Genomic DNA, 26,104 nt, shown 5'->3' with positions numbered 1-26,104 from the left:
CCTGGGATGAGTCTGTCCATAGCCTTTCCCTTTCCTTCTCCAACTCTACCTTTCCGCCTCCCTCAATGCTTGCATTCTAGACACAAGTTAATCCCTGCACTGTCTATTGTCTACTATGCTATGCTGTGCTTCCGCCTAGGCACAACATCTTTGTTTTGGTCCTTGAAACTTTGATATAGAAAGGTGACCAGAAGATATTCCTCCTTAGTTTTCACAGATACTACACAAAGATAATTTCTCAGGCAATCGATCATGGCATCCACCTCCCACAAAGTGGACTAACATGCACACAGTGTGCAAAAAAAAGGCAGGTGTAACTGTAAAGGGGAGAACTGGGGGAAAAGACAATGGAGGGAGGGGTAGGAAAAAAGGGGGAGGGAAAAGGAAGGGAGAAAAGATTGCCAAAAAGATAACAGGGGGGCAACATATCGGGGGATAAACTCCTTCTTCTGGCCCGTTCCCACAGATCAAAAACAGTCTATGGTACTTCCCTTAGTGCCCTCAGATATACCTCCCTCTCTGCGGACATAGACAATCCAAGAAAATACTCAACAGGCACAGTTTCAAACACAAGAGTCTCTGCAGAGGAGACAAGACTCCTCATTAGCAAGACACCTAAATGCAATTTAATCCCCAAAGGGGGTAACGTTACGTGCCACCACGGAATGACATATGCGACTGGATCCAGGAAGTTCTGCAAGTGAGGACACCAAGCCGTCCCTGCAGAGCAGTGTCCATTTATTACCCCGCCTCCGTCTGACATCATCAGGGTGGAGATAGTGGAATCGTGGCTCGCGCAGAACACTGAATCTCTGGGTCTCACGTCAGGAGTCGTGACGTCAGCACGTAATGCAGTTTTTGACCCATCCTCTGGTGTGTCCATGAGAGAATACCTGAAGCATCTCTGGAGCGTCTCAGTGGCCATGGTAATGTCTCCAGAGGCAAAGACGCAAGGGGAGAGAAAGAGAAAATGGAATTTAAAGAGGAGCACACAAACATAGAAAATGTACTAGTATTATGTTGGCAATAATGTAATAGGTACATCGTTAAGTGACCCCACATAACACATTATCAGGGCAGAAACAGACTCTACTGGCCTAAAATGACAAGAGACAAAAGACATGGATTATTCCATACTGTATGTGCACACCCTGATATTAAATATATAGTAAGGAAGGATATGCAAAAGATAATAAACATAACTAACCCCGTCATCACAGATGCCAGTATAAGGATCCTAAAGGTGAAGTATCCTATAGTAATGTCATCTATTGAATGAATTTGTCTCTTAAAAAATAAAGAATTACGGTAATTAAAGAGCTTGTCTAATGCACATACCAATACACATAAAGGACAAGCTACTGTATTTGGCTAGTATCTGTAACCCTGAGGACATAGCCCCAAAGCATTTAGATCAATCAAACAACCCTTAGAGTTGGTATGAAAAGGGATCCAATAAGAAGGTAAGGAACGACATAAAGAATGGAGAGCCGGGTAGAGGTGGGTAACAGCCACTGCAATCAAGAATGAATCCCTAGCACAGTGCGAGGTGAACGGCATAATGGCAGGAATAAGCCAAGGGGGAACTCATCAATATAGAGAACAATGGCACAATCGATGGATGCAGTGATCTGGGGAGAGAGCTACAGAAAGCAAATCAATATCAGAGATCAAAAAACAGGGCTAATGGTCACCAAGAGTCATATATGTTGGGATGAGGCTCACTGATAGAGCTGGAGCCACAAGCAGAGGAGATCCGTCAAATGGCTAGATCCCCCTGCTAGAAGCAGCAGCTCAAATCACACCCCTTATTAATCCCATCAGGCATCAAAGTGCCCAGTAGCCTAATCCATTTAGACTCCTTTTGCAGCAATCGTCTGACCAAATTGCTTAATAGCCCTTCAACTGATAGGGATGAAGATAGTTTTGGATATTTGGGGTAAGGGGATAAAGCGCTGATATAGAGATTAGGATAGAGCCACTTCTATAATGGGCACTTAATTAATAATCTAGAATTGGTGCTTAATGTCAAATAAAAGTTAATTAGAAATGCAGAGATGGCATGCTTGGTTCAATTTCAGCAGACCTCATTGAAATGTGATGTCAATCGTGACGTATCATGTTGTGGGTGGTACCCGACATGCGTTTCGCGACACGCGGCTTCCTCCACAATTGAGGATTACTCTTTCTTGCTCTGTTTTATAACTACTGCTGTACTCACATAACCCATATACAAATTAAATCATTAATAACCACACCCAATGGGGTGGCATACGTCAACATTATATGAGGTAAACTCATTAAGGATTCTGGGGGGAATTGCTGCATCAATGCCTGGTGAATTGCATGTGAACTATGATCCTATGTATAAAATAGCGAACTAGAATCCTGCTAATTTGATTTTCAGTCCACAATGTCTGATTGTATAACCTTATTGACTTGAAATGTTATGCACTGAATTACACATTATTATTGGCAGTACTAGAAACAGGAATTTTGGAACAATAATTGAGGACTAGACCCAGGGACAGTATTTTTGAATGAAAAATAATTTACATGTACTGTAGAAGGGAGACATTTATTTGAGGCTGTCTGTGCATGAGGAACACACCCTTTTCCAGATTCTTATAATTCAGCTGAAATTCTTTTTCTCAACTGCTGCTCTTTTCATCTCACAATAAATATTCCTTTTGATAATTTGTAGAAGGTTTTTGCCTCTATCTACTTTTTCTCTTCCTGCCACCCACGCCTGCGAGTAGAACTAAAATGGCAGATGAAGACCCCTGAAATTGGGAACAATACAATAGAACTATGACTTTGCCAGGATAAGAGTCTTTAGGTAAAGGAAAACACTGTTAATAAAAGTGCTGCAAAGTCTGCTACCAATTTAATCAAGGTTAACAATAAATAAAGGGATATTACGATTGCTTTGTTATTGTCTCCTGAACAGTTTACTAGATGAATGAAGAACAGGATATACAGGATTAAAGAGGAAAGCATCTGAGCAAATACCTCTTCATCTCCTCAGCTGTTCAGAGCTCCCGCATTAAGTAGATAAGGTGTGCGCAATCTTAACCCGCTGTGCCCCCCTGCCTGCTTCCCTACCTGCTCGCCCCCCCCCCTCCCCTACACTCTCCAGCATCAAATGACGCCACGGAGTCACGTGACGTCATGTTGCCATGACAATGTGACGTCATGTGACTCTGCGACGTCATTTGACACCACATTACCATGGCGACGCATCAATGAAGACAAGGTAAGGATAGTTGCAGAGGCCTCATGCGATCCCCCGGTATTTCATTTAAATGCCTGAGGGAAGAGCGTGGAGTATCTGTAACTGCCGCGCCCCCCCCCCCCATGAAAACTCTTGTGCCAGTTTGCGCACCCCTAAACTAGATGTTTGTGAGGTTGAAGAAATGTTCTTGCAAATAGAAACTACTGGTTACATTTCTCAGCACAAGTAATAAAAAAAAGTATTATAGAATACAAATTTTTCACTTGCACACACATCTACGGTACATCAAATCTGGCGAGAATTTACCTTATAAATCTGACTGTATTCACTCAATTGCTAACATTAAATAGAATGCTATGCTGCAGTAAAAGAGGGCCTACACAAGCATAAAATAGTAAATAAGCAACCATTTCTGAACAAAACTGCTCAAACTGAAAATATTAGAGACCCAAAACCTTAAAGCAGCATTACATGTGTTTAATAAACAAACAAAAAAATAGATTTGATGGTGGGGTCTCCAGAGCTGAACCGTGTTAATGCTGAACCGGAAATGTTATGCTTCCCGACAAACTGACCTCGGAAAGGGGTGCCGGTATCTCTGCGTATCTGTACATGTCCCGCCTCACGTGGGCCAATAGGAAGCCGCAAGGGATGATGTCACAGCTTCTTATTGGCCCACATTTAAGCCACCATTATGTTAGCCACAACTAACCCAGCCAGTGCTGATACCGGCACCTCCTTCTGAGGTAAGTATCTCAGGAAGCAGGGGTTCATGGAGCTGAAATTAATGAGGTTAAGCTCCGAAGACCGCGGGGAAGGAAAGGGACTTGGAGCACAGCAGATAAAAGGACAGGCTGGCGGCAGTGGCAGCGTGCAAAAACTTTATTGCGGCAACATAGCCATCATAAAAACAGGACAGGTTCTCTGACGCGTTTCGTCTAAGAGACTTAGGGGTTCACTCCCTTAACTACCTAAGCTCCGAAGACCCCCTGCTTCAACTATTTTATTTATTTTTTATTTACAAAAAATGTCACAAGGAGTGCTGCTTTCAGAGATTTGCTCTTGAGTCCTGTGCCATCCTTTTTTCTCTTGACACAACAGATTTGTAAAGTTTAGTCTTACAGTATATACTTTATATTTTGTGTAACCCTCCTTACCCAGCACAAAAGGAGTTTACAATGAGTACAACAATTTTCATAGCAATGCTCAGTCTCTCATACCTGTTCAGGGTGCTTGGTCAGTGCAAGCTGGTCGTGGATATGCATACACTCTAGAATAAGGATGGGCGCCAGGAACTTTTATAGTACAACAAGCGCTTTATTCATATCCATTTATAAGGCTCACCTTACAAGGACATAAAAATGAAAAATAAACACAGAAGCGCACGAAGGGTCAAGATATACAGTTAGGTCTGGAAATAATTGGACACTGATACAAGTTTTGTTATTTTGGCTGTGTACCAAAATAAATTCAAGTTACAGTTAAATAATGACTATGGGCTTAAAGTGCAGTCTATCAGCTTTAATTTGAGGGTATTCACATCCAAATTGGAGAAAGTGTTTAGGAATGACATCTCTTTAATATGTAGCCCCCTCTTTTTCAAGGGACCAAAAGTAATTGGACAATTAACTCAAAAGCTGTTTTATGGACAGGTGTGGGCTATTCCTTCGTTATTTCATCATCAATTAAGCAGGTAAAAGGTCTGGAGTTGATTCCAGGTGTGGCATTCGCATTTGGAAGCTGTTGCTGTGAACCCACAACATGCGGTCAAAGGAGTTCTCAATGCAAGTGAAACAGGGCATCCTTAGGCTGCAAAAAAATAAATAAAATCCATCAGAGAGATAGCAGGAACATTAGGAGTGGCCAAATAACAGTTTGGTACATTCTGAGGAAAAAAGAACGCACTGGTGAGCTTTGCAAAACAAAAAGCCCTGGACGTCCATGGACAACAGGGGTGGATGATCATAGGATCCTTTCCATGGTAAAGAAAACCCCCTTCACAACATCCAGCCAAGTGACGAACACTCTCCAGGAGGTAGGCATATCATTATCCAAGTCTACCATAAAGAGAAGACTTCACGAGAGCAAATACAGAGGGTTCACCACAAGGTGCAAACCATTCATAAGCCTCAAGAATAGAAAGGCCAGATTAGACTTTGCCAAACAATATCTAAAAAAGCCAACCCAGTTCTGGAACAGAATTCTTTCGACAGATGAAACTTAGTACCAGGGAAAAAGGAGACCAAAAGCGCACCAGCACAAATGGAGCAGGAAGGACCCAAAACAAAAAATGATTAAAAGGGCCCTTTTAATCATTTTTTGTTTTGGGTCCTTCCTGCTTCGTTTGGGCTGGTGCGCTTTTGGTCTCCTTTTTCCCTGTATTGCATTGAGTAGCTGCACAGCCTGCCTACCTGCCTTACCAGGATGTGAGTATTTGTATATTTTTCAGGGGAATCTGCCAATGAGACTGATGGTGAGTGGGTTGCACCACACACCATCTGTCTTCAGGAGGATAGTACCCATAATATCACACAATAGGTACTATATCAATTGTTAGTACCCTGGTTTAGTGGTTTGGCTTATTATTTTTGATACTATACCTGCATTTGAGCGCTTCAGCTATTTTCCACATCGAAACTTAGTACCAGAATGATGGGAAGAAAAAAGTATGGAGAAGGCTTGGAATGGCTCATGATCTGAAGCATACCACATCATCTGTAAAACACTGTGGAGGCAGTGTGATGGCATGGACATGCATGGCTTACAATGGCAGTGGGTCACTAGTGTTTATTGATGATGTGACAGAAGACAGAAGCAGCCGGATGAATTCTGAAGTGTATAGGGATATATTGTCTGCTCAGATTCAGCCAAATTCAGTGAAGTTGATTGGACGGTGCTTCACTTTACAGATGGACAATGACCCAAAACATACTGCGAAAGCATCCCAGGAGTTTTTTAAGGCAAAGAAGTGGAATATTCTGCAATGGCCAAGTCAATCACCTGATCTCAACCCAATCGAGCTTGCATTTCACTTGTTGAAGACAAAACTTAAGGCAGAAATACCCACGAACAAACAACAACTGAAGACAGCAGCAGTAAAGGCCTGACAAGGCATCCCAAAGGAGGAAACTCAGCGTTTGGTGATGTCCATGTGTTCCAGACTTCTAGCAGTCATTGCCTGCAAAGGATTCTCGAAAAAGTATTAAAAATGAACATTTTATTTATGATTGTGTTAATTTGTCCAGTTACATTTGAGCCCCTGAAATAAGGGGACTGTGTATGAAAATGGTTGCAATTCCTAAACGTTTCATACAATATTTTTGTTCAACCCCTTGAATTAAAGCTGAAAGTCTGCACTTCTATTGCATCTCGGTTGTTTCATTTCAAATCTCTTGTGGTGGCGTACAGAGCCAAAATCTTGAAAATTGTGTCAGTGTCCAATTATTTCCGGACCTAATTATATGTAATAGACAAGTAAAATAGTAACAAGTAAAACTTACATATAAAATTATATAAGTCCAGTAGAGGCCAGTGCACAGGTAGCCAGTTCAAACGAATGGTAGGCGCAGGAGGTATATGCTGAGGCTCACAGATCAGTCCCGCGCGCTGGGGCTGGCTTGCTCGGCAAAAACTCAGATGTTACTTCCGGGTTGCGGCTTCTCGCAGGACCCGTGTTGAGTAGTCCACCACAATCGCCGGTGTTCTGTACTTCCAACACACATCCCACTCGAGCGAGCCAGATGGAAGTGGCTCAAACCTCTGTGGGAGGGCTGGAACTTGTACAGCCAAGAGTCTGGATCCCTGTATGCACTGTGTGATCTCCGCCGGCGGCAATTGCTGGATATACCAAAAATGTACCCGAGAATCATGCTTGATTCCAGGATACATATAGGCACATTGTCCGGGCAATATCTCCCATTGATAACGCCTACGCGACTCACCACTAGGGTTCCCTGCTTCAGCATAGCCCAGAAAAGTAAAGGGGGCATATGGATGCAAAGTGCCCCTTTAACTATGAGGGGTCGCTAGGTAAAGGATACCCAGGTCTCTCAGAACCATTATAGAGGTTCTGGGGTGCGCCAACCATATATAAGGTTGTGAGGGGATTTTTAAACTCCAGTCCTACGTCTATTTTATAGTTTGTGGAGAAAATAGGCTAATAGAAAATAAAGTGCAGCTTTTTATTCTATTCCCCATACATAGAGACTTAGGACAAGTAACAGTATATTTTTATTAACATTTGTGTTTGGTGTAACATGTACTGTGCACGGTATTATGAGCTGGGACTTTCAGAACCAATGTTCTGAGTGAGCCACTGGGCTACCACCTTGGTGCCAGTGAGTCTACTTCCTGATTTAATTCCAGGACATTTGGAGCTAAGTCCCGGTCAAACAATTTCAAGTACTCCCGAGAGAAGGGAGCGGTGGCGTCTGGAATTTCATGCCGATTGGGGTTCCAGGGCATTTCGGGCTAAGTCCCGGTCAACTAAAGACTCTTGTTTAACATGCCAAATAGCTAAAGTACTGCACCGACACACTTTATTCGAGCAAATACCCGGTATGTACCTGGCAGATACCTGGAATGCGCCGCTCCTCACCTCTGACAAGCCCCGTTGTGTTTGCCTTCCCAGCCTGGGTTCATGCCTGGCTGATGGGCGGCTGATCTGTTAAATGATAATGATTAGGATTTAATAGGCTGCAATGCTTCGCGTGTCTACCAGATGGCATAAATTCATGAATTGTAATGCAGTATATATATATATACTGTGCAGTATTGCAGCCAACGGGAATAAAATGCTTCAATCCCTGTCTGGAAAATAACCCAATGCACTCGGGCAGAAAACAGTCACAAACCTCAATACACCCGGGTATACCCGAATTCGTGGGACTAGCCAAGCTCGAATAAAGTGTGTCGCCAGTGTAGGAAAGTCTATTTTTTTACCCCAGGCAAAGTAAGTGTGTCTCTTCTTATGTAGTTTGTGTTCCATTGTGTGTATGCCTTTTCATACAAATACATTTACAATTTATTTCAGTTTACAGGTTTTGCTCAATTTATGATCCTGGTAAAAAGGTATAAATGCCTGGTCTCCTGTGACAGCGGTCCATCCCCAGACCCCAGAATTTGTTACAAAATAGAATATGAAATGAAGCAATTGGTTATCACTGTAGCTACCTAGGCCCTTTCATTTGGCACCTAGATAGCCATAATGGCAATCGCTGGTGACCTGTTATAGAAATTGGCTTTCTTACCAACATTAAACTACACTGTCAAACCCCCTTAGCTATCTTAGTGGCTAGTTGTTAGGATGTGCTCACCACAAACGAGACGGGACCACGGTGCTGAGGTGGGAAGGTAGGAACACCACCCACAGCCACGAGGGCACGTCTTGAAAGTAGATTGGTCGGGGATTCCGGATCGGGGCAGGAGAGGTACGGTTGGTAGAGAGTGCCTTTTGCCAAATCCAGGGTTAGAGAGAGGGACGTTGTCGTTTACCGTAAGCCAGGATCGGGATGCCAGAGGTGCGGAGAGTCGAGTAACCGTGTGCCGAGTTCGGGATGCCAGAGGTACAGGAAGACGTAGCGGAAGCCGGTTTGGTACACGAGGAGGTCTGTAAAATAGAACTAGGGAGGCAGAGAATGGTAAAAACAACTGGAACTATGCTCAGCCAAAGAACCAGTGATTTTGGCAGGTATATAAAGGAGAGAGGATCCAATAGCATTGCAGCCATAAAGGGGTGTGTAGAAGGAGCCAGCTGCAGCAGGGATAGGTCCCTTATGAGTCCCAGGAGATGAGGCATAAAGGGCAGCAATCTGGCTGCATTCAATAGCAGCAACAGTTTGGTTCGCTGTACCTTTAAGAGGCGGTTGCGCCTCCGTGTGGCCGCGCCTCCGTGTAGCAGCGCCCGCGGCTGCGTGCGCGGCCCCACGCCCTGATCCGAGGGCAGAAGAGGAAGAAGAACGTGCGCGCGCGCGCACTGTGCAGGAACTCGCGCGCTTCTCTCCGGCGTCCCTGCGAGCCATGAGGATGTCAGGCGAGGCAGCAGGTAAGTGGGAGACACGCCGTGAACGGCGTGTCTCCATAATCCTTACAGTACCCCCCCCCCTTCAGGGGCGACCTCCGGGCGACCATGATAAGGCTTGGAAGGGTTTTTGTGATGAAAAGCCCGTAGAAGCTGAGGTGCGTGAAGATCCCGGTGAGGAATCCATGAACGTTCCTCTGGACCGAACCCCCTCCAGTGAACCAGGTATTGTACTCCTCCTCTGGAAATTCTTGAATCCAGGACAAACTGGACCTCGTACTCCTGTTGATCCGAAATCATAATCGGAGGTGGAGAAGAAGTTTTCTTGGAAAAGCGAGGGCTGCGAAACACTGGTTTGAGTAAAGATACATGAAAAACTGGTGGAATCTTCATAGAAGGTGGAAGGCGTAGTTCGTAAGCCACAGGGTTAATCCTCCTAACCACGGGAAAGGGACCGAGGAACTTGGGAGCAAGCTTCATGGTAGGAACCTTCAGCCGGATATTCCTAGATGAAAGCCACACAGTGTCCCCTGGAACGAACTCCGGCACTTGTCGTCGAAGGCTGTCTGCTTGGAGTTTCTGTCTCCCTGTAGCTACCTTCAAGTTCTCCTGTATCTTAGACCACAAAACCTTCAGGTGAGAGACGTGTTTGTCCACTGCTGGCACCTCTGATGGTAGTGAAGAGAAGGGTAACCGGGAAGGATGGAATCCATAATTTATAAAAAATGGAGATTCTTGGGTAGAGTCATTGCGGAGAGAGTTCAGGGCAAACTCGGCCCAAGGAAGTAGATCCACCCAGTCCTCCTGTGTATCCGTGATGAAACATCGGAGATATTGTTCTAAGCTTTGATTGACCCTCTCCGTTTGCCCATTGGTCTGTGGATGGTATCCTGAGGAGAACTGAAGAGCGATCCCCAACCTTTTGGAAAAGGCACGCCAAAATCTTGACACGAATTGCGAGCCCCGGTCAGAGACAATGGTAGAAGGAACTCCGTGAAGGCGAAAAATCTCCTGAATAAACACATCTGCCAGCCTGGGGAAATTTGGGAGGAACAAGGTGCGTTTGTTTGGAAAAACGATCGATGACCACTAAAATAGTATTCTTCCCTTTGGACTCTGGAAGTTCCACAATGAAATCCATAGAGATATGACTCCAGGGACGATCTGGAATGGGTAATGGAAGGAGTAGCCCAGCGGGTCTGACACGAGGTACCTTGTTACGAGCGCAAATGCTACATGCTTTGACAAACTCCTCTACGTCTTTAGCCCTCTCTGGCCACCAGAAGGTACGTTGAACCAGATCGTTGGTCTTCCGTATCCCTGGGTGTCCTGCTGATTTAGACGAATGACACCACTCGAGGACCTTCTTGCGGTGTTGAGGTGCCGTGTAGAGTCTTCCCTCCGGAACCTTGAGTCCCCTCGGAGTCTGTGACTGTTCCGACTGAATTTTGCTCATGACCTCAAAGGAGTTGGCAGACAGGATACAACTAGAGGGGATAATAGACTCAAGCTGTTCCTCGGACCTGTCATCCGCAAGAAATTGTCGAGATAGAGCGTCCGCCTTTAGGTTCTTGGAGCCAGGAATAAAAGAAATAAGAAAATTAAATCGTGAAAAAAACAAAGCCCAGCGGGCTTGTCGAGCATTCAACCGACGTGCTCCCTCCAAGTAAAGAAGGTTCTTATGATCCGTAAGAATGGTAATGGGTGTCTCAGTGCCCTCTAAGAAATGTCTCCACTCTTCCAACGCCAATTTGATCGCCAAAAGCTCCCTATTTCCGACATCATAATTCTGTTCGGCGGAAGAGAATTTCTTAGAAAAAAAAGCACAGGGATGCAGTCTGGCTAACGGAGAAGTTCTCTGGGACAGAACAGCCCCAGCCCCAATGTCCGAAGCATCTACCTCCAAGGTGAACGGGAGTCCAGGATCTGGGTGGGTGAGGATGGGAGCAGACACAAAAGCCTTCTTGAGACTCTCAAACGCTTCTTTAGCGGTCACTGACCATGATGACGGATCTGCCCCTTTCTTAGTGAGGGCGGTTATGGAGGATACGGTATCAGAAAAATTGCGGATGAACCGTCGATAATAATTCGCAAAACCTAAAAAGCGTTGCACGGCTTTGAGAGTAGTCGGAAGAGGCCACTCCAAGATAGCTTTAAGTTTCTCCGGATCCATTTTGAAACCGGAATCCGAGATAACGTAACCCAAGAACGCCACAGATTTAAGGTGGAACTGACACTTCTCCAATTTCGCAAAAAGATGGTTCTCCCGCAAACGTAATAGTACTTGTTGAACGTGTTTAATATGATCTTGAGCGGTCTTAGAAAAGATGAGGATGTCATCTAAATAAACAATAAGAAAAGTGTTGAGAATGTCCCGAAAGATCTCGTTGACAAAATCCTGGAAAACTGCTGGTGCATTGCACAACCCGAAAGGCATAACAAGATACTCGTAGTGGCAGTCATGGGTGTTGAAAGCAGTCTTCCACTCGTCCCCCTCTCGTATCCTTACTAAATTGTAGCCACCTCTCAGATCCAATTTAGAGAAGATGGTTGCTCCGTGGAGGCGGTCGAATAATTCCGGAATCAAAGGCAGGGGGTAGCGATTTTTGCGGGTGATATTATTCAAACCCCAATAGTCTATGCATGGACGGAGAGATCCGTCCTTCTTCTTGACAAAGAAGAAGCCTGCTACGACCGGGGAGGAAGACTTTCTGATGAAACCCCTCTCCAAGTTCTCGGCAATGTAGGTGTTCATAGCCTTTGTCTCTGGGAGAGAGAGAGGATAAGATCTTCCCCTGGGAAGAGGTGCGCCAGGAAGTAAGTCAATGGGACAATCAAACGGACGGTGGGGCGGTAGTACCTCAGAACGTGCCTTGTCAAATACGTCATGGAAATCCCAGTACACAGAAGGTAAGGAGTTGATCTTCTCGGATATGGTAGACACTCCTCCAATCCTATGGAAAACCCTGGTACATGTCTTGGCACAAGAAGGAGCCCACTGAACCGGTTCCCGATCCGTCCAGTCGATGCGAGGATTATGAAGTTGAAGCCAGGGAAGACCCAAAATCAACTCAGCAGAGGGCGTGTGGATGACATCGAGAGTAATGATCTCTGTATGGACGTCCATGAACTGCAGTAGGAGAGGTACCGTCTGAAGCGTGATAAATGCTGGCTTTAGAGGTCGACCATCGATGGCCTCCAGACCTACAGGCGTCTTCTTGTTGACAAAAGGAATATTGTTCTGTCTAGCAAAAGTTTCATCAATGAAATTACCTGCAGAACCGGAATCAATGAACGCCTGTGCCCGGGTGTGGAACCCCTCTCCAGACAGCATTATAGGTAAGACTATCCTGGTGGGAAGGATGTTTTGGATGATGGAAGAAGGGGTCAATATTCCCAATGAAACTCTCCCGGATCTCACTGGGAGCTGGCGTTTCCCGGTCTATGGGGACACTGGGGCAAGGCGTGAGTGGAATTGCCACAGTACATGCAAAGACCGGCCGTGCGCCTACGTAACTTCTCAGCCGGAGATAGTCTGTTGCCCCCCAACTGCATTGGTTCAGGAATGTCCCCGGAAGAAGGTGACGGAGCCACGAAGGAGGGTGCAAGAGTTCTTGGAACCCGTAAACGATAATGAGAACGTTCGTATTTACGTTCCAGCAGGCGTTGATCCACCCGAATAGCCAGAGCGATTAAGTCCTCTAGGTTAGTAGGACGATCTCGTGCGGCGAGCTCGTCCTTTAGGGTCTCCGATAATCCTTGCCAGAACGGGGAAGATAGGGCGTCATCGTTCCAACCCGTCTCAGCAGCAAGAGTGCGAAACTCCACCGCATATACAGCAACCGAACGGTCTCCCTGGTTAATGTGGTGAAGAGCAGAAGCTGCCGTTAACTTCCATGCTGGTGTATCAAAAACTCTTCGGAATTCCTCAACGAAGAGATCGATGTCCTGTGTGAGCGCCCCCTGTTGCTCCCAGATGGGAGAGGCCCATGCCAGTGCCTGGTCGATGAGAAGGGAGTAGATGTAGCCAACCCTGTAGACAGAAGACACAAAGCGAGAGGGAGAGAGACGAAATTGTACAAGACATTGGTTAATGAAGCCCCGACATCCTTGAGGATCCCCCGCATAATGTCTTGGTGGCGGAATACGTGGTTCCGGAGTGAACGAGATAACGAAAAAGGATTAGGCTGTGCAGGGGGTGCCACGAGTGGAGATTGCGGAGTGAGGGTTCAGACCTGAAGAGTAAGAGAGTGGAGGCTTTGCTGTATGGTATCCACCCGTCTATCGGATTGCTCCAAATAAGTCTCGAATCTGGTAAACAGAGCAGTATGGGCATTTAAAGTCCGCTCCACCTCAGCTTGGTCCATGTTTGTTGGGCTGAGCATAATGTTAGGATGTGCTCACCACAAACGAGACGGGACCACGGTGCTGAGGTGGGAAGGTAGGAACACCACCCACAGCCACGAGGGCACGTCTTGAAAGTAGATTGGTCGGGGATTCCGGATCGGGGCAGGAGAGGTACGGTTGGTAGAGAGTGCCGTTTGCCAAATCCAGGGTTAGAGAGAGGGACGTTGTCATTTACCGTAAGCCAGGATCGGGATGCCAGAGGTGCGGAGAGTCGAGTAGCTGTGTGCCGAGTTCGGGATGCCAGAGGTACAGGAAGACGTAGCGGAAGCCGGTTTGGTACACGAGGAGGTCTGTACAATAGAACTAGGGAGGCAGAGAATGGTAAAGACAACTGGAATTATGCTCAGCCAAAGAACCAGTGATTTTGGCAGGTATATAAAGGAGAGAGGATCCAATAGCATTTCAGCCATAAAGGGGTGTGTAGAAGGAGCCACCTGCAGCAGGGATAGGTCCCTTATGAGTCCCAGGAGATGAGGCATAAAGGGCAGCAATCTGGCTGCATTCAATAGTAGCAACAGTTTGGTTTGCTGTACCTTTAAGAGGCGGTTGCGCCTCCATGTGGCCGCGCCTCCGTGTAGCAGCGCCCGCGGCTGCGTGCGCGGCCCCACGCCCTGATCCGAGGGCAGAAGAGGAAGAAGGACGTGCGCGCGCGCACACTGTGCAGGAACTCGCGTGCTTCTCTCCGGCGTCCCTGCGAGCCACGAGGATGTCAGGCGAGGCAGCAGGTAAGTGGGAGACACGCCGTGAACGGCATGTCTCCATAATCCTTACACTAGTAAAGCATTGCCATGCAATGCTTTACTAACCAATAGGTAATGAAGTGTTAACCCTTATCCCCCACACCCTGAGAGGCCTAACCACCCACCCTGGGGCAAATACCCCCTTCACCTAGCCCTACACCGCCCAACAAACCTACCCCTTCCTCCCTCCCCCACTAGACCAGTGGCCATTCAAAAGCAAAACAAAATAGACATTAAAATATAGTGAAAAGCCCCCACATTCTAAAGAACCCCTTTAAACCATAAATCAATGGGGGCCTAGATACCCACATTGGCAATCAATATTGACCTGTAATATAAATTGGATTACTTACCAACATTAAACTACACTACCAATCCCCTTGGCTACATTAGTGGCTTTTACTACTCAATAAAGTAATGAAGGTGTAACACATATATCCACCCCCCCCCCCCAAACCCCCCAATCGCAGATAGAGTGCATGTGAGGGGAATCTATATGTATGTTACCGAGTGTGTGGTGCTTTTACCTGTCAGGTTCACAGGAGGCCTGAGCCTCCGCCAGTGAGAGCCTGGGGTGTATCCTCTGGAATGATCTTACATAAAGAGTGCCTCCACCTGTGTAGGATCTAAGGGTACAATGACCCTGACACAGGACCCACATACAGTAACCAATACACCAAAGATATATATAAAACAGTTTACTACATAGCATAACAATACAACAATACAACAGTGTCCCTCTGCAACACTAATGACACAACTACCCAGTCACCTCGCAGGGCTTTGTACCCCACACCCTATTTCCCAAAAGTCACCAATAGTCCCGTAACCCCACCCAAGTGTGGAACAGCGCTGCCCACAAAGATGAAGTGTATAGGTGGTGAACTTGATAATTTGGATGGTACCTGCCTGAGGCTCCTGCACCCGGGTACCGCAGAACTGAAGAGGACCCTTCTGTGTCAAGTGCCAAAGCCTCAGCGATGGTGTCCTCCTCCTGGTGGATGGTCTCCCTCTGATGACCTCACCGCTCAGATAATCTCTGTCTCTGCTACTGCAAGGAATGATTCCCTGCAACACTGACCCTTCTTGCCAGAGCACGCAGCACTGCAGCTGTGTCCCTTACTAAACTGACTGCTAACAGGGCAAAGTCCCTAACTGCAGGGGCCTACCCTAAAGCAACCACAAACTAAAGGGGAGTTGGGCCTAGCTGGGGCCTAGGGGGTAACCTGGCCTAGTGTAAGAGCCACTTGCTCCCTACACACACTACCTCCCCTACCTTTTCCCAGCACCAATTGACTTACTCACTCAGTGCAACAATGTATCCATTCCCTGCTGCAGGGAATCTGTAAGCCCTATTGGCTGTAATTCAGCAGGTGATAGGGGTGAAAGGGCAGTCCCCAGAGGCTTCTGGGTATTGTAGTCCCTTAGTGACCTCTTTTAGATTCGAGCCACATACGCGAGCTGCACTGAGCATGCGCGAGTTTGTAATGTCCGCCGTCGCTGCTAACTGTGCATGTGCAAACTGGGGATGTCCCTGCCTCTTCTGCCACTTCTCCAGCCCAATAATGTCCGCCGCGTCACATCTGAACATGTTTGAGCCTCCAAGATGACAGCGCCCTGCCTCCGACGCCGCTTGGAGCCCCCAGCGACACGATCGCCCATGCAGCAGCCCCCACTGGAGTGAGGGTAAGGGGCACCAGGGGGAACCCTGCTACATTGGGTTAACCCCTACCACCCCCCACACTCGAGGAGGCCTAACCACCCACACTGGGGCAACCGTTCCCATCACCAAGCCCCCTACCCCCACCCTGCCCAACAAACCTACCCCTTTTCTCACCCTCCCCCCACTAGACACTAGATTAATGGCCATTCAGAAGCAAAAAAATGAATACATAAAAAATATAGTGAAAACAAAAACATAATAAAAAAAACCTTTGAACCATAAATCCATTGATTGTCACTGTCGCTAACTAGGCCCTATAAATGGGGGCCTAGATAGCCACATTGGCAATCAATATTGACCTGTAATACAATTGGATTACTTACCCCAGTCGGGATGATGGCCGTCCTCATCTTCATGGCTGAAACCAAATGTAACACATCCAATAAAGGGCTGATTTCAAACCATAAAAAATTAATCCACACCCTAAAGCATAAAAAATCAATCCTAATCCAGAAAAAAAATCCAAAAATAATAAATACAAAGCCTGATGGAAAAAAAACAAAGTTAAAAATGTGTCCAGGACTGATGGCCTATTTGTAATCCAGTGCAATCCTTTGGCTATGATTTTGGATCCTCAATTTGCCCCGCAGTCCTCGCACCGCTGTTGATTGTAGAAGCTTATTCTGTAATATGTATGTTCTTCTATCTTCTTTTCTTGAAAGATGTCTTCTTTTCTTTAGGCTTCAGCTACCGGATGTGGCTCCCTGTCTCCTGCTGGCCCCACTTCCTGTGACAATGGCATCATTAGAGGACGCTGGGACAGCAGGAAAGAGGGAGCCTCTGATTTACATGTATCCCCTGCGGATCCTACATGTCACTCTTAAACCGCATGTCACCCACTCCCCCCGTCCCATCTAACTCACTCCCCTCGTGTCACCCATTTTGTCCCATATTTCCCCCCTCATGTCACTCTCATTCCCTCTATGTCACTTTCTCATCCCGTCACTAACCCTCCCCTCCAGCCCCCACCCACCGCCATGTCACTCTGTTTACTCTCTCTTACATATCCTACTCCCTCCCATTGTTTGGGGTCAGATCCCCTATATCTCACTAATTTTAGTAATTGGAGGTTGACACCCTTTTTACATAGCTCATTTAATTGCACTGGCTGCATTTGTAGGATTGTAGCCTAATTTCAAAGCTGGCAAACCTATCTCAAGTTACAGTGTAATTACGTTGTTTCATGGCTGACTACTTTATAGCAATTCAAAATATAGAACTCGGTGTGATAGCACTTTTACTGATGCCTCTTTAGTGCCTTTACTTAATGCCATCTGTGGGGTATGCTATGCTTTCAGAAAGCCGAGCTGGGAAACTGGTGCAAAAATCTCGAACTAGAGTTTTAAAAAGAAAAATATTTAATTAAAAGCAACACAATTGTTTCCTTTGATAACTAATGGAGCTGTTTGTGCAAAAGTTTTTTTTTGCAGATGTCAGTCCTTGCTAAGTAACCACCCACGTCTGGATAATTCTGAGACATTTCTTTTGATTCTAAAGCGGTGATTCTCAACCAGTGGGGCGCGCTTCCCCAGGTGGGAGAATCAGGATTTTAGGGGAGGCGTATGCAGTCTGAAAAAAAAAAAAAAACCATATTCAATATTATAATATCATTTTTTATTTGGAAAATGAAAAAAAGAACAATTTTACCTTCTCACTATATAAAGTATGCAGCTTATTGCATCATCCTATGACACGCAGTAGTGCACCTATTATCGTTCCTTTATCTCTGCGTTACGCTGCAGAGTTCGTCGTGTGCAGGTGGTGCCACTGTGCAGTGGGCAGGCTCTTTATGTCATTATCCCATTTTCATCGACATACCTCTTGCGAAGCGAGTTTTTCTGCACTTGTGGTTATACAAACTGAAGTTGGAAGTTACCTATTGTGCTCTATCTTTCACAGTGCCCAGAATATTGTGGCACGCATGCATCCTCAATGCTCACATTGATAACAATTGAAGCAAATAATATATGTTTAATGTAAAGAAATCTGAAGATCGAAATAAATATTTTAAAAGTTTACAAATGACTTCATTTGTTTTTAGTCACGATATTTCACATTTCAAATAACATTATTGGGGGAGACAGGTTTGAAGGGGGCGTGAGATTTTTATGTTTATCATAAGGAGGCATGGGTTAAAAAAGGTTGAGAAACACAGGAACAGAGACTGATGATATATCCGTATGCACATGCTGCTTTTTTTTTTATAGGCTGCTTACCCTCCTGTTGCAGCTCTAGTGTAATTAAGTGTTTATGGGGCCTTTGAACAATGTTACAAACTCTATCCTTCCCAACCAATCATAGAGCAGTACATGGGCCACTACATTATGTCTTTATTCCTGAATCCTGCCTTATATTGTTACAATACTGTACATCACCACTGCTTAATCTCTGGAGGCCATATTTACTAAGTGGGCTACTCCATAAGCAACTTATTGCTTTTCAGATTCTGAGTCATCCTTCGCTGTTGAAAAGTATATATTTTGTCAAGATGACGATATTCACAAAAAACTCAGGGGAATTTTTGTTAACGGTGCTATAAATGTATATAATCCGCAAACAATTGTGAGGTTCACAAAAGATTATCTCAACAGTCCAGGTGACGTTTTGCAAATGTTGGCAATTTCGCAAAAATGATTCACCTGTTTTGTGTTTTGCATTGCTACTTAAAAGAGCCGAAGCAAAGCAAAAGAAGCAAAAAACAGCACTCCAGAGGACTTCTGGAAAAAAGAAATAATAAAGTTTTATTACAGAATATAAACGATTCTGTAATAAAACTTTATTATTGTTTTTTCACTAAGTCCTCTGGAGTGCCGTTTTTTGCATCTTTAGCTTTGATTGGTGTATTTCTCTGTGCCAGAGAAGAACAGAGCTCCCGTGGAAGATACATTGTGGGCCCTTGTGAGAGCACCTCTCTTAGATATTTACTTGAAAGAGTCAAAAGAGAAAAATACAAAAAGGCATGTGCTGTAGACAAAAAATCTCTGATTCCTAATTCCCGCAGCTGTGGCTAAACCATAAGGGCCAAAATAGAAAACAACAAAAAGGTTGAAGAGGGCACAACACCCCACTTCTAAGACTCACAGTCCATAGATTCCTTCACAGAGGATAATGGAGTTGTTTTTTGTTCAAATCACCATTTTACTATTCAGGACATAATGCAAAAAATAAATTTCAGGCTCCAAACATCCTTTCCTTAGTGGTTAAATGGAGGTTAGTTTTGCTCCTTTAATGTATTAAAATAATTAGTGGTCAAACAGATGCAGCGGCCATTATTCGAACACTTCACACGGTGTATACCTCGGAATACCCATGTCATGGCGCGGGATTTTTTCCAACCGTACCGCCTTAAGAAACAAGTGCAGAAAATGGCATTTTAGTGTTCTGGTTTTTAAACACCTGAAATTGACACAGTAGCACAGTACTGTACAAATTACAATTCATTCATTTCATTGCACACAAAGAAACAGAATCCATGAAATTCAAACAAAGCAACCGTGATAAACACGAGTGCCTGGGACGATTGGCTGTGTTAATGCCGCGTGGAATACAGGAGAGCACACGAAAACGGCTCAGTGATTTGTTCGAATAATGGCCGCTGCATCTGTATTTACTAAGCATTGCTTTGCCATAAGACAACTTCTTATTTACTTGAATGGGCTGTAAGGTGTCTTCCGGCACCAGAAGATGTTTGGAATAGCACTGCTTTGTAACTATGGGCCATGGTGCTCTCATATTAAATTGTGTGCTGATGGAAGGGGGTTGCAAGATTTATCTGCTGCCTAATACATTATTTTAGGGGAGATTACAAATTAGACAGGCAATTATGCTGGCAAATAGAGATGTGAAGTGAAATCCTGACAGCCTACAACAGGCTTTCTTTCAAAGATGAAAAGCATAGGCCACTCTGTATCAGTAGAGCTGAATGATCTTGCTGCAAAGCACCTGAAACCTTGCTTCAAATAATCATTCTTTGTCTTTTAATTACTGGTTTATGGTGATAGCAGATGTTTTGACTGATTGTATGCATGCAGAAGGCCAAGTACCATGCACCTGGCGACTCGCATGCTTGAGTCCTGATCCTGAGGTATTTTCACCTAGCTCTAAAATCACACAGCAAAGGAACAGACAGTGGTAAAAATGGGTGTTGATTGAGGAGGGCTGGGACGTTAAAAAAGCAGTGAACTCCTTGTTTTAGTACGTTTTATCATTACCACACAAGCGCCTACAGTACATGTGTATTCACATCTTTAATGATACATTGTTTTGGATGTAGTAGGAAACTCAGGAGCTACCATTTATCTGCTACAATCCCTCACTGCAGATGTGCAATGCTTAATCTAAGTAAACATCTGATATATATATATATATATATATATATATATATATATATATATATATATATATATATATATATATATATATATATATATGTAGCCCTCTTTCCTGCTGCTCTAGAGTAACTGCCGGTACTGTACACACCTGCTGGCTCAGCGAGATCTGGGCCTCCGCTAATTGGGAGCCTGGGGCAATAACAATACTTTTGGCAGCGCCTCCACTTTCCTAGGATCCCCAATGAGTGAGATTCCCCTAGGCAAGAACAATAGTAACACACTTCAGTTTGGTAACCGTTTACTGATACGCATAAGTAGAACCTTATCTTATAACTATAAGTAATAACACACATATGATATAGCATGGAATGTAATGAAATGCAATAACATCTACCAGTGGCTCACCCACTCTCCTATAGAGAAATGTCACTTCCCCGTCACCGCGTGCACCCCACACCGTGTCCACTATTATATGTATATATGCGCAAGTCTCTGGTCAGTCAACCCAGTGTCCCCAAAGAGTCCTCCCCCAAGGCGGGATCAGCGCCTGTTGGTACCGGTGTTGGTGCACTTATGAAATACCTTCCGGTCACTGCGGTGACTGGTAACAAACTTCAAAAAGGATCCGCCGATCCAGCGCAGCCTCACACGAGTGGATGATGTCCAGCAGATTGGGCCCAAACGACTGTCACCACCGCAGCTCCGCGACACTGTATCCCTATCTGTCTACGCAGTAAGGGGATAGTTGTCGCTACCTATATAGGGCGTCCCTGCAGCACCACAGCTTATGGTGACTCGGGGTATACACTGGGGCCTGAGGGGGAATCTGGCCTACGCAGGTGGGTCACTGACCCCCTACACACACACAACCTCTCCCCTTGCTCCTCCGGTGCCCACTGGCTAGCGTGGTCTCTCCCCTACGCTTCCCTTTCCTGCCTGTCAGCAATCCCTGCAATGATATTCGCTCCATGGCGTCAGGTGATTTCGCTGGGGCTCCTGGGCGTTGTAGTTTACTGCAAAGCCTCTCTGTGATTGGCCACCCGTTCGCGCGCTTTGCACTGCGCATGCGCAAACTCTCTCTCCGCTCTGACAGTCGCACCTACTATTGTGCAACAACATGGCGGCGCCCTGTGCTGCCGGGCCGTCACGGAACATCCAAACACTCCTTCAAGAGGCACCCTGCAGCGGAGGTGGACAAGCAAACAGGACATCCCTACATATATATGTAGCCCTCTTATCCCCATCCTAAGTGAGATTGGGGTGGGTAGGTGTATCTGACTACTTATCAGTGTGGTGCTGTACCTGTCTGGCAACCAGGAGGGCTGAGCTTCTGCCACGGGGAGCCTGGGGTACATATATATATCTCTATCTCGTGGTGCAACGCCTCCACCTGGGAGGGATCCCGACAGGGCGCAAGTGGCCCCTCACAGGACTCAAACCAATGACACACACGTGGAATGAACAAACAAGAATAATCTTTACTGAACATGCATATATATTCTTATGCTCTATAAGTCCCAATGTCATTCACTCCCACTTATGAGTGTATACCCCTTTGCCCACCACCGTGTACCCCCACACCGTGTCCACAGTAAAACCCTTGTCCCATGGTCAGCGCTGCCACTATGTATGAGTACTCTGTAGGTGGTGCACATGCGTAACAATACCTGCCCAGTGCGACGGCACCTGGGCTTTCAAAGGATCTTCGAAAAGGATCCGACGACCTCCTGGATGACGCCCGGTTTCACCAGCGTGATGATCGGTCAGACAGTCCCTGGGTATAGTTCCGCTCTCTCTGCAGAGTAGGCCTGATCCCAAGCCTCTGGGTAGGAAGCGCAGCGTCCGCTGTGTCCCTAACTGTCAATGTATATACTAATGGGGCAGGGTCCCTAACCTAGGGCCTGTCCCTGAAACTCCACAATCTTAATGAGTGGCTCAGGGGCTAACTGGGGCCTAGGGGCTGCTGGCCTAGTGCAGTGAGTCACTGACCTCTGCACTCTCACCTCCTTCCCCTAGCCTCTCCTGGTACCGACTGCCTGTCTCACAGTGCGCGAAATGTATCTATCTCCTCAGAGCAGGGAGATACTGCAGCCCTATAGGCTCCCTGGCGTCATGTGGTGCGCTCCTGAGGCTCATGGGACATGTAGTCCCTTCCAAGATCCTTCCCTGGTTGGCTAGGGCTGCGCACACTATCACTGCGTATGCGCGATCACTCTAATTGCTGCCGCATCTCTCTCTGCCCTGCGCATGTGCGGGGGACAACATGACGGCGCCCTGTACAGTCGGGCCGCCGCGGAGCCTCAGGAGCACCAGAGCGCTCCCTGCTCGGCCCCCACCCTCCAGAAATGTCGTCGGGTCTGCCGCTCGTCCCTGACAGCACCCGCGATTCCCCCGCAGCGGAGGTACAAGGGGGGGCAGGGGAACACCACTATATATATATATTTTTATATATATATATATGCGCACTTGTTGTCTTCTATGTATATGACAATTTCAGGAATTTATTTTCCTATATATAGAATTTATTTCCCTATATGTCCATGAAATCACAGCTGCAGTATTAACACATTTTAACTATACTTAGTAGGGAATGTGGGGGGGAGGGAAAGGGAAAAATGGATCCCCCTGCTCAGCTAAATATAATTGGTGGGGGGGTGGGGGTGGGGGTGGGATTTGTGCTACTACCGGGAAGTAGTAATATAAGACCAAAGAGAAAGCGCCCAGCTATGCGAGCACTCTGATACCCCTGTGAAGAGAGTTGTATAGTGAATTAATTAAAATAAATATTTATTAGTACAGTATTAATATAAAATAAAGGGGTACATGTATTTTTATTAATCCCGTTTTCTTGTTTGTCAGTTCACTGTATATATTATCACACGTTTGTTGGTGATATTTGCTTCAGATATATTTAATAAAATGTTATTATTTTCCATCTACAGGATATGGTATCCTCTGTTTACCTCATCTGGTTCTACCCAATGAACCTTAGATGGTGTTCAACCAATTCTGGTGATATTTGTATCTCTACACTTCAAATTTTCCTCTCCAATTTTGACTTAGAGTGCAATAAAAAGGACTATTGTGTCCTCTCTACACTACCAATGCTTCTTTATAATTTCATCTATGAAGACCTCTAATGTTGGTCCCTTAAAGGTATCACAACCTATAACAAATATACATATCATATTATTATCACTGGTAGGGCCGCCACAGAATTCCAGGGGCACAGAGTTCTCCCCCCAAGGCCCCCCCCCCCTCCCTCCGGTGCGCGCTGGAACCTAGGTGCACATGGAAGTCAGACCCAGCTTCCGGCGGTAGAGAGGGGCAGGTGCAGCTTGGGAAGAGGAGGCAGGAGCTGGGGACAGCCAGGAGCCGGGCCTGGCCAGCAACCAAAGGCGCAGCTGGACATAGAAGTTGAGCCTGGCCTCTGGACGGCCGAGCCCCCCACAGTCACCAGACCTGAGACAAGTGTCCCGGCTCTCCCCCCTTGTCAGTGGACCTGATCACAGGATCAGCTAACCTAAATATCTGGGTTGAACATTGCAAAGCTGGGCAAAGAAAGCTGCCACAGGGAACTTCCATGTGATGTAAAACAGCTTGCAGGTTTATTTATTAACAATGTATTAATTTAATGTGCCAGAGTCACACTATTGCACCCGATTCGGCACTATCTGTCATTGACTTTAATGGCAGGTACCACTGATTCAGGAGTGTTAGCGTGGATACCGCTTTGATTACTCTTGTAGGGGAGAATGACTCTTGTAGATCAATCATTTAGCAAGAAGAGGCACATCTGAAGTGAGAGAGGCAGTCTTGCAGGCTACTGTGGAAAAAGTAAATAATGCTGTAATTAGTTAGCACGAAGGCCCTATAATTTGCACACTGCTCCCTCAACTGTCCCAAAATGTAATTAATGGAGTGCCAGGAAACAAGCTTATTGGAGGTTCTAATCTAAGTGTTATGTTTGTTCTTTTGAATGCACTTAAATAAGAACTAATACACACTGGACATTTTTAGATCATACAGTAAACTGTAGTTGCAACTCCTTTCTAGTTCATCAATATTTGTATACCATCTCTTTTACTCACCATATCACTTAATCGTTGCTATCGCACACAAATATTCCACAATGGCCTCTATTCATTATGCTGTAAAACTGCATCTCCATGCCAGGGAAATCTCTGAAACTCAATCATTTGAATTGAGCACAGAGCAATTTAAAAGAATGAGACTAGAATATTCTCTATCACAAGGAACTTAACAACATATTGAATTAGGGCATTAGACATTTTATAGGGTTGCCAGGTGTCCAGTATTGAACCGAACTGTCCTGTATTTGGACACACTGTCCAGTAAAAAATGAGAGGTAATACCGGGCATTATGTATGAGTCCGGTATTACCTCTCTAGACATAGTGACCTGACCCTACTGGGGCCGTAGGATTTTCCCGAGCAGGAAGAAAGCAGGTGCTAGTGGGTGGGCAGCTTCCTCCATCCTGATTGGCAGCTGCTGCTGGATAATACAGCCAATCCGGAGAAGGTGTCGGGTGCCTAGGGGTGGGGCTATGGATAGGAGAAAACAGCATGGAGCAAAGAGAGCTGAGAGGGTGTGAGTGTGCTTGTATGTATATATATATTCAGCTTGTATGTTCAGCTTAGAGTTTGTCGACAACCACCCCTTTTAGTGCCATAAACTTGAGTTTGTGTACTGGGTAGTTTATCTCCAAAGGAGCTAGCGCTCAATTTGCCCCACATATGTAACGGAAGTTCAACAGAATTTACTTTTGTCTATGAACAGCTTCACTCCACTCTCTCTCAGATGGTCTAGTACTTTCTTTAGGTGAGTCTTGTGTTTTCTAGCATCTTTCCAAATACTAACAGGTCATTTAGGTACACTAACACTTCCAAGAGATTCATATCCCCAACCACTTGCTCCATCAATATTTGGAATGTGGTGGGAGCTCCTCATACTCCTTGTGGCATATGTTCGAATTGATAGAACCCCAAGGGGCATATAAAAGCTGTCTTCTTTTTGTCCTTCTCACACATGGGTATATGGTAGTAACCACTGCACAAGTCAAGAACCGAAAACCACTTGCTGCCCGTGAGACAGTCCAATGCATCCTCTATGCGTGGCATAGTGTACTGGTCTGGGGTGGTCCATTTATTCAGGGTGCGGTAGTCAATGAACATCCAAAACACCACTGTTATTCCAAACCACCACTATCAGGGAAGCATATGGGCTCCTGTATTCTGATATGGTACCTGCCCCCATCAATTTCTGTAAGTGTCATCTCACATTATCTACATCAGTTTTGGCTAATCTCCATGACCTAGCTTTAAAGGTACAGGTATCATGGAGGCGTATCCAGTTCTCCACTCCCTTAACACATCCCACATCTCACTCATGGGTGGAGAACACTTGAGGCCTTCGGCCATCTTCTCCCTCAATCGTTTTATCCAGAATTCAGGGGCAGTACTGTCTTCGAAGTCAAACATATCTGTGGTCAGTTTACCCGTGCCAGTTTTCTTCTGTTGGGCGTGACCCATTACTACTGTACAGATTGGCCACTACAGTTAGGGTGACCAGGTGTCCCGTTTTAGCCGGGACAGTCCCGTTTTTTTAATGGCTGTCCCGTTTTTTTAA

Source organism: Ascaphus truei, chromosome 3, assembly GCF_040206685.1.
Source record: "Ascaphus truei isolate aAscTru1 chromosome 3, aAscTru1.hap1, whole genome shotgun sequence".
Classification (NCBI taxonomy): domain Eukaryota; kingdom Metazoa; phylum Chordata; class Amphibia; order Anura; family Ascaphidae; genus Ascaphus; species Ascaphus truei.
This window is presented reverse-complemented; position numbering follows the sequence as displayed.